The 17,884-nt window shown below is 34.7% G+C and overlaps 1 protein-coding gene and 1 non-coding gene across 4 annotated transcripts in view; one reads left to right on the forward strand and one right to left on the reverse strand.

Moving 5' to 3' along the window:
• Positions 1–17,884, reverse strand: part of RGS7 (regulator of G protein signaling 7) — a 648,000-nt gene that overhangs the window by 201,991 nt on the left and 428,125 nt on the right. The window lies entirely within an intron of this gene.
• On the forward strand, positions 11,407–11,513 carry LOC111720932. The gene has a single exon (XR_002770358.1). It is a non-coding gene; the product is annotated as a U6 spliceosomal RNA (small nuclear RNA).

Genomic DNA, 17,884 nt, shown 5'->3' on the forward strand with positions numbered 1-17,884 from the left:
CAGTGGGCGGAGCCAAGATGGTGGAGAAGGCACACATGACTTTCCAAGCTCTTCTCTTACCCTCTTTATCAATATTATATCGAGCCTCAAAAATAGTCTTGACTGCTACAATTCATAATGTTAAAAAGTATAACAACTCACCAGCCGAAGAAAATCTGCAGTCTTGCCAAAAAAGGTTTGTTTTGAGGCTAGGGAGGAGATCAGCGTAGACTGGGAGAGAAATTAGTTTCCTAGGAGAGCCTCAAACCGGAAGTGAGAGCACAGATTGCAGCACAAGCTCGCAGCCCCAACCCACAGTATGGGGCTTTTCCTTGGGACAGTTGCCAACGTGCACGGCAGGAGGGCACAGCCCAGGTTAGCCTCTAATCTGTGCAGTGGGGGGCTCGGCTTGGGGCCATAGAGCTTTCGCAGGGCCGATTTTCATCAGGCAGAGATTGGGGCTGAGACTTCCGAGCAGACTTCCAGTAGATTCGGTGGTCTGCGGTCAGCGGTCAGCTGCTAATATCCACAGCCCCACAAGAGGCTCTGGCCTGGGGCAGTGACACTTTCACCGCTTAGTCTCTAGCCTTGGGCAATCGCTAACTCACACAGCCCAAGTGGGCACTTCGATAGTTAGGCCAATGCTGAATCCACCTCCTGTTGGGGGAAGGGAAAACTCTCCTTCAGAGCACTCCCATACCTTGGAGCCCGAAACCGGTTTACATCTCTCCTGCTCTGCAGAGGAAGCTGGTAACCCCCTTGCCTAGTAGGCATACCCTAAAGGCTTTAAAACATGAATAAAAAGATGAAAAGAACAATCGACAGCTTCTATGCAGAAAAAGAGCAGGTCAGCAAATCTGAAGAGACTAATCGCAAACAGGCACCAGACAATACCCCAAAGGGGAATGTCACCTGTCCCCTTTTACACAATGCTCTCATAGAAGAGACCATTAAAAGTCTCAAAAGAGAGTTAGAAGATAAATGGGGAAAGGAAAGAGAAGCCTTACAAGAGAGCAACAACTTCCTGAAATACGAATTGAAAAGTCTAAAAATTAGGAAGTGCAGGGAAACAAAATTGGTGAATTGGAAAAATAAAAATCTCAGGAAAGTAAGAATTGTGAATTGAAAATAAAGAATCTACTAGAAAGCAGGATTTGTGAATTGGAAAAGACAAAGAACACTCAAGAAAGTAGGATCTCTGAATTGAAAAGAAAATAATTCACTACAAAAAATTAGTGAAATGGAAAAAATTCCATAGAGAAAACAATTCATTTAAAACTCAATTGGACATATACAGAAAGAAGTAAAAAAAAAAGCTAATGAAAATAATTCTTTAAAAATTAGAATTGAACAAATAGAAACTAATGATTCATTGAGACAGCAAGAATCAGTCAAGCAAAACTAAAAAAATGACAAACTGGAAAAAACCATGAATTATCTACTTGCAAAAATGACAGACTTGGAAAATGGATCTAGGAGAGATAATCTGAGGATTATTGGACTTTCTGAAAATGGGCATTGAAAGAATTCATTGAACATCTTCTGAAAGAGACCCAAGGAATATTGTGGCCAAATTTCAGAACTATCAGATTAAGGAAAAAATTTTACAAGCAGCCAAAAAAAAAATTCAAATACCGAGGTGCCACAATAATGATCACCCAAGATCTGGCTGCCTCCACATTAAAGGATTGAAGGGCCTGGAATCTGATATTCTGAAAGGCAGAAGAACTTGGAATGCAGCCAAGAATAAACTACCCAGCTAAGCTGAGCATTTTCTTCCAGGGAAGAAGATGGATTTAATGAAACAAATGAATTCCATTTGTTTCTAAGGAAAACCAGAACTAAACAAAATTATGATCTCCAACCATAGGACCAAGAGATGCAGAAAAGTTAAAAAGAACTCTTGAGAATTGTATTTCTGGTTGTAGATATACAAAAAGAATACATGTATAATTTGATTTACTGATATAACATAAAAGGGAAGTAGATATGGACAAGGGATGATGGCAGGATAAGGTGGGAAGGAGGGATAAAAAGAGGGAAACCACATCCCATGAAGAGGCAAAGGAAACATCATATTTGAGGGAATCTGAGAGGGGGAGGAGACATGACAGTGAATCTTACTCTCATCAGAGTTGGCTCAAAGAGAAAATAATTGACATTTGTTTTAGAGAAAATTTCTCACCTCATTAAAAAGGGGAGAGGAAAGGAAAAGAAAAAGAGTAATAGGGAAGGAAGGGGAAAGATTCAAATGGGGAGGAGAGGATCTTGAGAGGGTATATCGTGATATAAGTGGGCAATAAGTTCAAAAAGGGAAAGAGGGGTTGGGGAGGCAAGAAAGTAAAGCATAATCGGGGTTATTAGGATGGCAGAACACAGAATTAGTAATTCTAACCATAAATGTGAATGGATGAACTCCCCATAAAGAAGAGGCAGATAGCAGACTGGATCAAAAGTCAGAACCTCTACAATATGTTGTTTATCAAGAAACACATTTAAAGCAGGGAGATACATACAGAGTAAAGGTAAAAGGCTGGAGCAAAATCTATTATACCTCAGGTGAAGTCAAAAGATGGTAAGCATCCTTATCTCAGATCAGCAAAAGCAAAAATTGATCTAATTAAGAGATAAGGAAGGAAACTACATCCTGCTAAAGGGTAGCATAAACAATGAAGCAATATCAATATTAAACATATATGCACCAAGTGGTATGGCATCCAACTTCCTAAAGAAGAAGTTAAGAGAGTTGCAAGAAGAAATAGAAAACAAAACTGTAATAGTGGGAGATCTCAACATTGCACCTCAGAATTAGACAAATCGATCCACAAAACAAATAAGAAAGAAATTAAAGAAGTAAATAGAATATTAGAAAAATTAGGTATGTTAGATCTTTGGAGAAATTTGAATGGAGACAGAAAGGAATATACTTTCTTCCTCAGCAGTTCATGGAACCTATTCAAAACTGACCATATATTAGGACATAAAGACCTAAAATTAAAATGCAAAGAAAGCAGAAATAGTAAATGCTTTCTTTCAGATCATGATGCAACAAAAACTACATTCAACAAAAAGTTAGGGGAAATAGACCAAAAGTAATTGGAAACTAAACAATCTCATCTTAAAGAATGATTGGGTGAAGCAGCAAATTATAGATACAATTAATAATTTCACCTAAGATAATGACAATGATGAGACATCATACCAAAATTCTAGGGATGCAGCCAAAGCGTAATAAGAGGAATTTCCAATCCTTAGAGGCCATTACTTGAATAAACAGAGAAAGAAAATATTAAATGAATTGGGCTTGCAACTAAAACTAAAAAGACCAAATTAAAAACCCCCAATCAAATACTAAATTGGAAATTCTAAAATTAAAAGGAGAAATTAAAAACATTGAAAGTAAAAAAACTATGGAACAATTAATAAAACTAAGAGTTGGTTCTATGAAAAAGCCAATAAAATACATAAGCCTTTGGTAAATCTGATTAGAAAAAGGAGAGAGGAAAATGAAATTAGTAGTCTTAAAATGAAAAGGGAGCACTTTCCACCAATGAAGAGGAAATTAGAGAAATAATAAGGAGTTATTTTGCTCAACTTTATGCCAATAAATTTGATAACCTAAGTGAAATGGATGACTACTTCCAAAAATATAGACTTCCCAGACTAACAGAGGAGGAAGTAAATAACTTGAATAGTCCCATTTCAGAAAAAGAAATAGAATAGGCAATTAAATAACTCCCTAAGAAAAAATCCCAGGACCAGATGGATTTACATGAATTTTACCAAACATTTAAAGAACAATTGGCCCTCAATGCTATATATAAATTATTCGATAAAATAGGGAATGAAGGAGTCCACCAAATTCCTTCTATGACACAGACATGGTACTGATACCTAAACCAGGTAGGCTGAAAACAGAGAAAGAAAATTATAGACCAATCTCCCTAATGAATATTGATGCTAAAATCTTAAATAAGATATTAGCAAAAGACTACAGAAAATCATTCCAAGATAATACACTATGATCAAGTAGGATTTATACCAGGAATGCTAGGGCTGGTTCAATATTAGAAACGATCAATATAATTGGCCATATCAATAACCAAATTAACAAAACCATATGATCATCTCAATAGATTCAGAAAAGCCTTTGATAAAATGCAACATCCATTCGTATTAAAAACAATTGAGAGTATAGTAATAAATGGACTTTTCTTTAAAATAATCAGCAGCATCTATTTAAAACCATCAGTAAGCATCATATGTAATGGAGACTAACTGCAACCATTCCTCAATAAGATCTGGAGGAAACAAGGTTGCCCACTATCACCGCTTACTATTTAATATTGTATTAGAAATGCTAGCTTTTAGCAATAAGAGCTGAGAAGAGATTGAGGAATAAGAATAGGCAATGAGGAAACCAAATTATCACTCTTTGCCGATGACATGATGGTATACTCTAGAGAACCCCAGAGATTCTGCTAAAAAGTTATTAGAAATAATCCACAACTTTAGCAAAGTTGCTGGTTATAAAATAAACCCACTAAGTCATCAGCATTCTTATATATCACTAACAAAATCCAACAGTCAGTGTTACAAAGAGAAATTCCATTTAAAGTAACTACTGATAATATAAAATATTTAGAATCTATCTGCCAAGGGAAAATCTAGAAACTTTTATGAGCAAAATTACAATTAGTTTTCACACAAATTAAGTCTGAACTAACCAATTGAAAATATTAAATGCTCTTGGATAGGGCGAGCAAAATAATAAAGATGACAATATTACCTAAACTAATCTATTTATTTAGCGCCATACCAACTGAGAGTCCCAAAAACTATTTTAATGACCTAGAAAAATAACAACAAAGTTCATATGGAAAAACAAAAGGTCAAGAATTTCAAGGAATTAATGGAAAAAAATCAAATGAAGGTGGCTTAGCTGTACCAGATCTAAAATTATATTATAGAGCAGCAGTTACCAAAACCATTTGGTATTGGCTAAGGAATAGATTAGTTGATCAGAGGAATAGGTTAGGTTCAAGGGACAAACCAGTAACAACTATAGCAACCTAGTCTTTGACAAACCCAAAGACCCCAGCTTTTGGGATAAGAATTTACTGTTTGACAAAAATTGCTGGGAAAATTGGAAACTAATATGGCAGAAACTAGGCGTTGATCCACACTTAACACTGTACACCAAGATAAGGTCAAAATGGGTTCATGACCTAGCCATAAAGAATTAAATTATAAATAAATTAGAGGAACACAGGATAGTTTACCTCTCAGACCTGTGGAAGGGGAAAGAATTTATGACCAAAGAAGAACTAGAGATCATTACTGATCACAAAATAGAAAATTTCGACTATACCAAACTGAAGTTATTGTACAAACAAAACTAATGCAGACAAGATTAGAAGGGAAGCAATAAACTGGGAAAATATTTTTATGGTCAAAGGTTCCGATAAAGGCCTCATTTCCAAAATATATAATTAACTCTAATTTATAAAAAATCAAGCCATTCTCCAACTGAAAAATGGTCAAAGGATATGAACAGACAATTCTCAGATGAAGAAATTGAAACTATTTCTAGTCATATGAAAAGATGCTCCAAGTCATTATTAATCAGAGAAATGCAAATTAAGACAACTCTAAGATACTACTACACACCTGTCAGATTGGCTAAGATGACAGGAAAAAATAATGATGATTGTTGGAGAGGATGCAGGAAAACTGGGACACATACATTGTTGGTGGAGTTGTGAACGAATCCAACCATTCTGGACAGCAATTTGGAACTATGCTCAAAAAGTTATCAAACTGTGCCTACCCTTTGATCCAGCAGTGTTACTAATGGGCTTATATCCCAAAGAGATCATAAAGAAGGGAAAGGGACCTGTATGTGCACGAATATTTGTGGCAGCCCTCTTTGTAGGGGCTAGAAACTGGAAACTGAGTGGAGGCCCATCAGTTGGAGAATGGCTGAATAAATTGTGGTATATGAATATTATGGAATATTATTGTTCTGTAAGAAATGACCAACAGGATGTTTTCAGAAAGGCCTGGAGAGACTTACACAAACTGATGCTGAGTGAAACGAGCAGGACCAAGAGATCATTATATACTTCAACAACAATACTATATGATGACCAATTCTGATGGACCTGGCCATCCTCAGCAGTGAGATCAACCAAATCATTTCCAATGGAGCAGTTATGAACTGAACCAGCTACGCCCAGAGAAAGAACTCTGGGAGATGACTCAAAACCATTACATTGAATTCCCAATCCCTATATTTTTGCCCACCTGCATTTTTGATTTCCTTCACAAGCTAATTGTACAATGTTTCAGAGTCTGATTCTTTTTGTACAGCAAAATAACAGTTTGGTAATGTAAAAAAAAAAAAAAAATCTCAGTGATGCAGATGATACCATGCTGGTAGCAGAAAGCGAAAAGGAATTAAGAAAAGAAGAGACCTTAAAATTGGCTAGAAACATAACATTATAAAGTTTCCTAGCAGATAGAGGGAGAAGAAATGGAGGCAATGTCAGATATCTTCTTGAGGTCAAAGATCACTACAGATGTCATTTGCTTCATGAAATGTAAAAGACATGTGGTCCTCAGAAGGAAAGTTATGGCAAATTTGGACAGCCTACTAAAAAACAGAGACACCTTGCCAACAAAAGTGCATATATTCAAAGCTGTGGTTTTTCAAATAACAATGTCTGGCTATGAGAGTTGTAGTTTAAAAAAAAAAAAAGGTTGATTTGCTGTGTACAGAGCATCAGCATGAGAGGGAGCCCCAGAACTTACTACTCATTAGATCCAGAGCAAGTTGCTTAATCCTGTTTACCTCAGTTCTTCATCTGTAAAATGAAGTGGGGAAGGAAATGACAAAAACACCATTATCTTTGTCAAGAAACCTCCAAATAGGGTCATGGAGAATCAGACACAACTGACACGATTTAAAAACAGTAGCAAGCATTCAAGATCCTCCTCATTCTGTTTTCTTTTTACATTTTGCAGTGATATTTGCAATTACTGTTTCCCTTCCCCTATATATGTTTGGTACCAATTATCCTGGTTTAATCACTTATCCAAATGAAGGTGAGAAAGATAAATAATAATTCTACCAGGTAGAAGAAGCAAGTTTTGATTCATGGTGAGAAGAGAAATAATTTGTGGAAAATCAAGATTTTTTTTTAAAAGATGTTGTGTCTTTTGAATAATGCAGTCAGAAGGAATCAATGTTGTGAATCTAAAGAAGCATTTTACTCAATGTGGTATTCTTACAGATTTATAGAGAGATAGCTTTTAGCCTTTAAATGGAATTCCTTTTGTAGGTAAAAGACTTTGGGTTTTTCAAAAGTCCTAAACAATTTCAGTTGGCAAATGATGACTCAATTTTGATAACAACCCCTTTTTTCCCTTAGAGAACAAATGTCCAAGCTCTTTTTGTAGCAAACTTTGTTTTGTAGCTAGCTGTTTTCTTCTTCTGATTCTCATAGATCAGAAGGTTTTATATTTCACAGCCCCTAGTAGCAGAGGTCACCTTGTGGGAGTACCATTGAGACACTGGCATTTATTTCCCTAAAGTCCTCATTGTGGCAGGGAGGTATCTATGTTTGTCATTATTTGCCATGTCTTGTGCTAATCCTGAGTCCACATGCAGGATCAGAATGTGAAAAATGAATAAAGATAAAACTGTTTCTCAGTTATATGGTAAAACAGATTCTGTATTTAATGTTCTAGGAAAAAATCTTATAATGATATTATTGATATATTTAATATGTTTTTCATATTAAATATAACAAAAATATCATTATAAGATTACAACACTGCATATAAAAATTACATCTACTGGTCAAAATAATTGATTCATTAAAAAATAAATCATTGTTTGATGTATGTGTGAAACATTTAGTTTTTGATTACTTCATTTATTTATTGTAATATGTAATTAGTTGTTTTGGACGAATCCAGTAAACAAGCATTTATTATGGGTTTCTTATATGTCAGGCACTTTTCCAACAACAAAACATACAAAGAGAAATTCAATTTAAAATAACTGTAGATAATATAAAATATTTGGGAGTCTATATGCCAAGACAAAGTCAGGTACTATATGAACATAATTACAAAATACTTTCCACACAAATAAAGTTAGATCTAAACAATTGGAAGAGTATCAAATGCTAATGGGTGGACTGAGCTGATAGAATAAAAATATGAACATTTCTACCTAAACTAATCTATTTATTCAGTACCATACCAATCAACCTACCAAGAAATTACTTTACAGAGCAAAAAATTAATAATAACAAAGTTTCTCTGGAAGAACAAAAGATCAAGAATTTCAAGAGAATTAATGGGAAAAATGCAAATGAAAATAGTCTAGCTGTACCAGACCTAAAATTATATAGCAATAGTAATCAAAACTACCAGGTACTGGCTAAGAAACAGAATAGTTCATCAGTGGAATAGGTTAGGTTCACAAGACACAATAAGCAATGATTATAATAATTTAGTGTTTGAGAAATCAAAGATTCTAGCTTCTGGGATAATAACTCACTATTTAACAAAATTGCTGAGAAAATTGGAAAATAATATGGCAGAAACTAGGCACTGACCACCACTTAACACCCTATACCAAGATAAGGAAAAATGGGTTCATGATTTAGACATAAAATGATACTATAAGAAAACAATGGATAGTTGACCTTTCAGATCTCTGAAGAAAGAAGAAATTTATGGCCAGAGAAGAACTAGAAAACATTATGAAATATAAAAAGGAAATTTTGACTATATTAAATTAAAAATTATTGTACAAACTAATTCAATGCAGACAAGATCATAAGGGAAACAGAAAACTGGAGGAAAAATTTACATCCAAGGATTCTGATAAAGACTTCATTTCTAAACTATACAGAGAATTGACTCAAATTTATAAGAATACAAGCCATTCTCCAAGGTCAAAGGATATGAACAGACTATTTTCAGATGAAGAAATTAAAACCATTTCTAGTCATATGAAAAAATGCTCTAAAACACTATTTATCAGAGAAATGCAAATTAAGACAGCTCTGAGGTACCACTATACACCTCTCAGATTGGCTAAGATGATGAAATGGACAGATGATGAAAGGAAAAGATAATGAAGAATGTTGGAGGGGGTGTGGGAAAATTGTGACCCAAATATATTGTTGGTGGAGTTGTGAAATGATCCAAATATTCTAAAGAGCAATTTGCAACTACTCCCAAAGGGTTATTAAACTATGCATTCTCTTTGATCCATCAGTGTTTCTACTGGGTCTGTATTTCAATGAGATCATAAAAAAGGGAAAAGATCTACACATGCAAAAATGTTGATAGCAGCTTTTTTTGCAGTGTCAAGGAACTGGAAATTGAGTGAATGCCCATCAGTTGGAAAATGACTAAATAAGTTATGGTATGTGAATATTATGGAATATTATTGTTTTATCAGAATGGATCAGCAGGACCTGGAGAGACTTAGATGAACTGATATTAAGTGAAGTGAGTAGAACCAAAAGAACCTTGTACATGGCAACAAGAAGACTATGTGATGACCAATTCTGATGAACATGGCTCTTTTCAACAAAGAGGTGATTCAGGCCAATTCCAATAGACTTGAGATGGAAAGAGCCATCTGAATCCAGAAAGAGGATTATGGGGACTGAATGTGGACCACAACATAGTGTTTTCACCTTTTTTATTGTTTTTTCCTTGTATTTGTTTTCTTTCTCATTTTTTTTCCTTTTTCATTTGATTTTTCTTTGTGCATCAAGATTATTGTAGAAATATCTATAGAAGAATTGCACGTGTTTAATATATATTGGATTAATTGTTGTCTAGTGGAGGTGAATGCTGAAAATGATTTCTTTGCATAAATTTTGAAAATAAAAACTATTATTTAAAAAATAGAATAGGAATACATACAAAGTACTAATGAACGCAGTACAAATATAGGATGTAACCTTTAGAGAATACCTACTATAGATAGGCCAAGTAATTTGTAGGAATGGAGTGGCCATAACTTTTCTCACCCCACCTGCCCTTCAAACTTTTATTCTACTAGTCGTAGACATATTAAAGAATACAGGGAATTTAATCTTGGAATAATTCTCGGCACACATCAGGTAATTAAAATGCTTTTTGGTTGATTTGATTATATTTTATACAAATCTCAAAAGATCCCTAGATGGCATGGGAAGGAGAGAGTATATAGAAAAAATGAATGTGATAATGGGAGGGGGGGGAAGAATAGAAGGAAAAATAAACATTTTAAAAAGTAAAATAAACAAACTCTATGAAGTGTGTTGGCAGAGCTTTGAATTCATTCATGATGGAAGAGGGAAAATGCTATGGAAATATATTGTAAAATGAATAAAATAGTGTTTATTGAGGCAAGTAGGTGATAGACAAAGAGTTCTGGGCCTGATATCAGGAAAATCAATGTTCAGATCTTGCTTCAGAAAATTACTATCGAGGGCAGAGTGGCAGAGAAGACACAAGTGACATTCTAAGCTCCTCTCATATCCTCACTACTAATTACCAAATTCAGCCTCAAAAATAGTGCTTGACTGGCAAAGTTCATGAATATTGGAAGTACAACAACTTGCCAGCCAAAGATAATCTGGAAGATCGCCAGAAAAGGTTTGTCATTATCAGCAGGAGCAGACCAGCACAAGCAGGGGGATAGAAGCAGAGGCTACCATACTGAATGGACCAGGGCGGGGGTGGTCTCCATGACTGGAAAATTTATAGGGAGGACTATACCACAGTTGGCTTCTCTGCTTTGGTTGTGAAGCAGTAGATCAGCAGAGAAGTTAAAGCGAAAGGTAGAGTGTACTCCAAAAATCGCCAGAATCTAACAGAATCTGGCTACAGCCACCCAAAACCAGAAATGAGTGACTGAGAACAGACCACAGCACAGCTGTGCAGCCACATTCTGCAGCACAAGGCTTTTGCCTGGGGCAGTCACAAATCTGCATGGCAGGGAAGTGGGGGTTCTGCCTGGGACAATAGAATTAGCACAGCACGACTGCACTCCCTAGGGCAGAGACATTTCTAATGTTGGACTTTTCCCAGGGCATCTGCTAATCCCCACAGCAAGGGTTCTGCCTGGGACAGTGACACTTTTGCTGCTCAGCCTCTACCCCCAGGGCCATCACTAATCTGCAGAGTGGGGCTCTTCACAGGGCACTTCAGAAGCTTGGTCTGTGCTACCCAGGGCAGAGATATTTCTGGAACAGGGCTTTTTCCAGAGCACTTCCACACTCTGCTACTCTTAACAGACCATTTGCAGGACAGCCACTGTCTATATGTCTATCCCTGCTCTGCAGAGGAAGCTGGTAACCTCCTTACTCTGAAGGCAGACCTTAAGGTCTTTTTAAAAAATGAGTAAAAGTGCTCGCTTCGGCAGCACATATACTAAAATTGGAACGATACAGAGAAGATTAGCATGGCCCATGCGCAAGGATGACACGCAAATTCGTGAAGCGTTCCATATTTTTGTATGTTGGATCTTTGGAAAAAATTGAATGGAGATAGAAGGGAATATACTTTCTTCTCAGCAGTTCATGGAACCTATTCAAAAATTGACCATATATTAGGACATAAAGACCTCAAAATTAAATGCAAGAAAACAGAAATAGTAAATGCTTTCTTTTCAGATCATGATGCAATAAAAACTACATTCAACAAAAAGTTAGGGGGAAATAGACCAAAAAGTAATTGGAAACTAAACAATCTCATCTTAAAGAATGATTGGGTGAAGCAGCAAATTATAGATACAATTAATAATTTCACTCAAGATAATGACAATGATGAGACATACCAAAATTTGTGGGATGCAGCCAAAGCAGTAATAAGAGGGAATTTTATATCCTTAGAGGCTTACTTGAATAAAACAGAGAAAGAAAAGATTAATGAATTGGGCTTGCAACTAAAAAAACTAAAAAAAGACCAAATTAAAACCCCAATTAAATACGAAATTGGAAATTCTAAAATTAAAAGGAGAAATTAAAATATTGAAAGTAAAAAACTATTGAACTAATTAATAAAACTAAGAGTTGGTTCTATGAAAAGCCAATAAAATAGATAAGCCTTTGTAAACTGATTAGAAAAGGAGGGAGGAAAATGAAATTAGTAGTCTTAAAATGAAAAGGAGAACTTTCCACCAATGAAGAGGAAATTAGAGAAATAATAAGGAGTTATTTTGCTCAACTTTATGCCAATAAATTTGATAACCTAAGTGAAATGGATGACTACCTCCAAAAATACAGACTTCCCAGACTAACATAGGAGGAAGTAAATTGCTTGAATAGTCCCATTTCAGAAAAAGAAATAGAACAGGCAATTAAACAACTCCCTAAGAAAAACTCCCAGGACCAGATGGATTTACATGTGAATTTTACCAAACATTTAAAGAACAATTGCACCAATGCTATATAAATTATTTGATAAATAGGGAATGAAGGAGTCCTACCAAACTCCTTCTATGACACAGACATGGTACTGATACCTCAAACCAGGTAGGCTGAAAACAGAGAAAGAAAATTATAGACCAATCTCCTAATGAATATTGATGCTAAAATCTTAAATAAGATATTAGCAAAAGACTACAGAAAATCATCTCCAAGATAATACACTATGATCAAGTAGGATTTATACCAGGAATGCAGGGCTGGTTCAATATTAGGAAAACTATCAATATAATTGGCCATGTTAATAACCAAATTAACAAAAACCATATGATCATCTCAATAGATGCAGAAAAGCATTTGATAAAATCCAACATCCATTCCTATTAAAAACACTTGAGAGTATAGGAATAAATGGACTTTTCCTTAAAATAATCAGCAGCATCTATTTAAAACCATCAGTAAGCATCATATGTAATGGAGACAAACTGCAACCATTCCCAATAAGATCTGGAGTGAAACAAGGTTGCCCACTATCACCGTTACTATTTAATATTGTATTAGAAACGCTAGCTATAGCAATAAGAGCTGAGAAAGAGATTAAAGGAATAAGAATAGGCAATGAGGAAGCCAAATTATCACTCTTTGCCAATGACATGATGGTATATTTAGAGAACCCCAGAGATTCTGCTAAAAAGTTATTAGAAATAATCCACAACTTTAGCAAAGTTGCTGGTTATAAAATAAACCCACATAAGTCATCAGCATTCTTATATATCACTAACAAAATCCAACAGTCAGAGTTACAAAGAGAAATTCCATTTAAAGTAACTACTGATAATATTTTATATTTTATTTAGGAATCTATCTGCCAAGGGAAAATCAGAAACTTTATGAGCAAAATTACAGACCACTTTTCACACAAATTAAGTCTGATCTAACCAATTGGAAAAATATTAAATGCTCTTGGAAAGGGCAAGCAAATATAATAAAGATGACAATATTACCTAAACTAATCTATTTATTTAGCGCTATACCAATTAGACTCCCAAAAAACTATTTTAATGACCTAGAAAAATAACAACAAAGTTCATATGGAAAACAAAAGGTCAAGAATTTCAAGGAATTAATGAAAAAATCAAATGATGGTGGCTTAGCTGTACCAGATCTAAAATTATATTATAGAGTAGCAGTTACCAAAACTATTTGGTATTGGCTAAGGAATAGATTAGTTGATCAGTGGAACAGATTAGGTTCAAGGGACAAAACAGTCAACAAATATAGCAACCTAGTCTTTGACAAACCCAAAGATCCCAGCTTTTGGGATAAGAACTTACTGTTTGATAAAAATTGCTGGGAAAATTGGAAACTAATATGGCAGAAACTAGGCATTGATCCACACTTAACGCCGTACACCAAGATAAGGTCAAAATGGGTTCATGACCTAGGCATAAAGAATGAAATTATTAATAAATTAGAGGAACATAGGATAATTTACCTCTCAGACCTGTGGAAGGGGAAGGTCTTTATGACCAAAGCAGAACTAGAGATCATTACTGATCACAAAATAAAAAATTTCGATTATACCAAACTGAAAAGTTTTTGTACAAACAAACCTAACACAAACAAGATTAGAAGGGAAGCAATAAACTGGGAAAATATTTTTACAGTCAAAGGTTCTGATAAAGGCCTCATTTCCAAAATATATAGAGAATTAACTCTAATTTATAAAAAATCAAGCCATTCTCCAATTGAAAATGGTCAAAGGATATGAACAGACAATTCTCAGATGAAGAAATTGAAACTATTTCTAGTCATATGAAAAGATGCTCCAAGTCATTATTAATCAGAGAAATGCAAATTAAGACAACTCTAAGATACCACTACACACCTGTCAGATTGGCTAAGATGACAGGAGAAAATAATGATGATTGTTGAGGGATGCGGAAAACTGGGACATTGATGCATTGTTGGTGGAGTTGTGAACGGGTCCAACCATTTTGAGAGTAGTTTGGAACTATGCTCAAAAAGTTATCAAACTGTGCATACCCTTTGATCCAGCAATGTTACTACTGGGCTTATATCCCAAAGAGATTATAAAGAAGGGAAAGGGACCTGTATGTGCACGAATGTTTGTGGCAGCCCTTTTGTAGTGGCTAGAAACTGGAAACTGAATGGATGTCCATCAGTTGGAGAATGGCTGAATAAATTGTGGTATATGAAAATTATGGAATATTACTGTTCTGTAAGAAATGACCAACAGGATGATTTCAGAAAGGCCTGGAGAGACTTACACGAACTGATGCTGAGTGAAATGAGCAGGACCAGGAGATCATTATATACTTCAACAACAATACTAGATGATGACCAGTTCTGATGGATCAGGCCATCCTCAGCAACGAGATCAACCAAATCATTTCTAATGGAGCAGTAATGAACTGAGCTAGCTATGCCCAGAAAAATAACTCTGGGAGATGACTAAAACCATTACATTAAATTCTAATCCCTATATTTATGCACACATGCATTTTTGATTTCTTACAAGCTAATTGTACAATAATTCAGAGTCTGATTCTTTTGTACAGCAAAATAATGTTTTGGTCATGTATACTTATTGTGTATCTAAGTTATATTTTAATATATTTAACATCTATTGGTCATCCTGCCATCTAGGGAGGGGTGGGGGTAAGAGGTGAAAAATTGGAACAAGAGGTTTGGCAATTGTTAATGCTGTAAAGTTACCCATGTATAAATCCTGTAAATAAAAGGCTATTAAATAAAAAAAAAAAAAAACAAATATAGCAACCTAGTCTTTGACAAACCCAAAGACCCCAGCTTTTGGGATAAGAACTTACTGTTTGATAAAAATTGCTAGGAAAATTGGAAACTAATATGGCAGAAACTAGGCATTGATCCATACTTAACGCCGTACACCAAGATAAGGTCAAAATGGGTTCATGCCCTAGGCATAAAGAATGAATTATTAATAAATTAGAGGAACATAGGATAGTTTACCTCTCAGACCTGTGGAAGGGGAAGGTCTTTATGACCAAAGCAGAACTAGAGATCATTACTGATCACAAAATAGAAAATTTCGATTATACCAAACTGAAAAGTTTTTGTACAAACAAAACTAATGCAGACAAGATTAGAAGGGAATCAATAAATTGGGAAAATATTTTTACAGTCAAAGGTTCTGATAAAGGCCTCATTTCCAAAATATATAGAGAATTAACTCTAATTTCTAAAAAGTCAAGCCATTCTCCAATTGAGAAATGGTCAAAGGATATGAACAGACAATTCTCAGATGAAGAAATTGAAACTATTTCTAGTCATATGAAAAGATGCTCCAAGTCATTATTAATCAGAGAAATGCAAATTAAGACAACTCTAATATACAACTACACACCTGTCAGATTGGCTAAGATGACAGGAAAAATAATGATGATTGTTGAGGGATCGGGAAAACTGGGACATTGATGCATTGTTGGTGGAGTTGTGAACGAATCCAACCATTTTGGAGAGTAGTTTGGAACTATGCTCAAAAAGTTATCAAACTGTGCATACCCTTTGATCCAGCAGTGTTACTACTGGGCTTATATCCCAAAGAGATTATAAAGAAGGAAAGGGACCTGTATGTGCACGAATGTTTGTGGCAGCCCTTTTGTAGTGGCTTAAAACTGAAACTGAATGGATGTCCATCAGTTGGAGAATGGCTGAATAAATTGTGGTATATGAAAATTATGGAATATTACTGTTCTGTAAGAAATGACCAACAGGATAATTTCAGAAAGGCCTGGAGAGACTTACATGAACTGATGCTGAGTGAAATGAGCAGGACCAGGAGATCATTATATACTTCAACAACAATACTAGATGATGACCAGTTCTGATGGATCAGGCCATCCTCAGCAACGAGATCAACCAAATCATTTCTAATGGAGCAGTAATGAACTGAACTAGCTATGCCCAGAAAAAGAACTCTGGGAGATGACTAAAAACCATTACATTGAATTCCCAATCCCTATATTTATGCACACCTGCATTTTTGATTTCCTTCACAAGCTAATTGTACAATATTTCAGAGTCTGATTCTTTTTGTACAGCAAAATAACGTTTTGGTCATGTATACTTATTGTGTATCTAATTTATATTTTAATATATTTAACATCTACTGGTCATCCTGCCATCTAGGGGGGGGGTGGGGAGGGGTAAGAGGTGAAAAATTGGAACAAGAGGTTTGGCAATTGTTAATGCTGTAAAGTTACCCATGTATATATCCTGTAAATAAAAGGCTATTAAATAAAAAAAAAATGAGTACAAAAGCCAAACAGACCACTGACAACTTCTATACAGAAAGAGAGCAGGTTTTAAACCTTGAGGAGACTAATAGCAAACAGTATCCAAAAAAACAAAAAACAAAAAACAAAAAAACAAAAAAAAACAAAGGGGGTTATAACCTGTTCCCCATCACACAAGGCTCTCCTAAAAGAAATTATAAAAAATCTTAAAAGAGCTAAAAGAAAAATGGGGAAAGGAAAGAGAGGCTATAAAAGAGAATATAGAAAAGGCTTATAACTCACTTAAAAAAATTGGATAAAATGGAAAATGAAAACAACTTCCGGGAATGTGAATTGAAAAGGTAAAAAACTCCCAGGAAAGTAGGATTTGTGAACTGGAAAAATAAAATAACTCAGTTAAAAAAAATAGTGAAATGGAAAAAAATTCCATAGAGCAAAACAACTCATTTAAAAACTCAATTGGACATAATAGTGGAAGATCTCAACCTTGCTGTCTAAGAACCAGATAAATCAAACCACAAAACAAATAAGAAAGAAATTAAAGAGGTAAGTAGAATATTAGGAAAATTAGGTGTGATAGATTTTTGGAGAAAACTGAATGGAGACATAAAGGAATATACTTTCTTCTCAGCAGTTCATGGAACCTACACAAAAAATGACCATGTATTAGAACATAAAAACCTCAAAATCAAATGCTGAAAGGCAGAAATAGTAAATGCATTCTTTTCAGATCATGATGCAATAAAAAACTACAGTCAACAAAAAGCTAGACATAAATAGACCAAAAAATAATTGGAAACTAAATAATCTCATCCTAAAGAATGATTGGGTGAAACAGCAAATCATAGACGCAATTAATAATTTCACCCAAGAAAATGACAATGATGAGACATCACACCAAAATTGATGGGATGCAGCTAAAGTGGTAATAAGGGGAAATTTTATATCTTTAGAGGCTTACTTGAATAAAATAGAGAAAGAGAAGGTCAATGAATTGGGCTTGCAACTTAAAAAGCTAGAAAAAGACCAAATTTAAAAATCCAAATCAAATACTGAACTTGAAATTCTCAAATTAATAGGAGAAATCAATAATATTGAAAGTAAAAAAAATCTATTGAATTAATAAATAAAAGAGTTGGTTTTATGAAAAAAAAATATATA

This window comes from Sarcophilus harrisii, chromosome 4 (genome assembly GCF_902635505.1).
Source record: "Sarcophilus harrisii chromosome 4, mSarHar1.11, whole genome shotgun sequence".
NCBI lineage: Eukaryota > Metazoa > Chordata > Mammalia > Dasyuromorphia > Dasyuridae > Sarcophilus > Sarcophilus harrisii.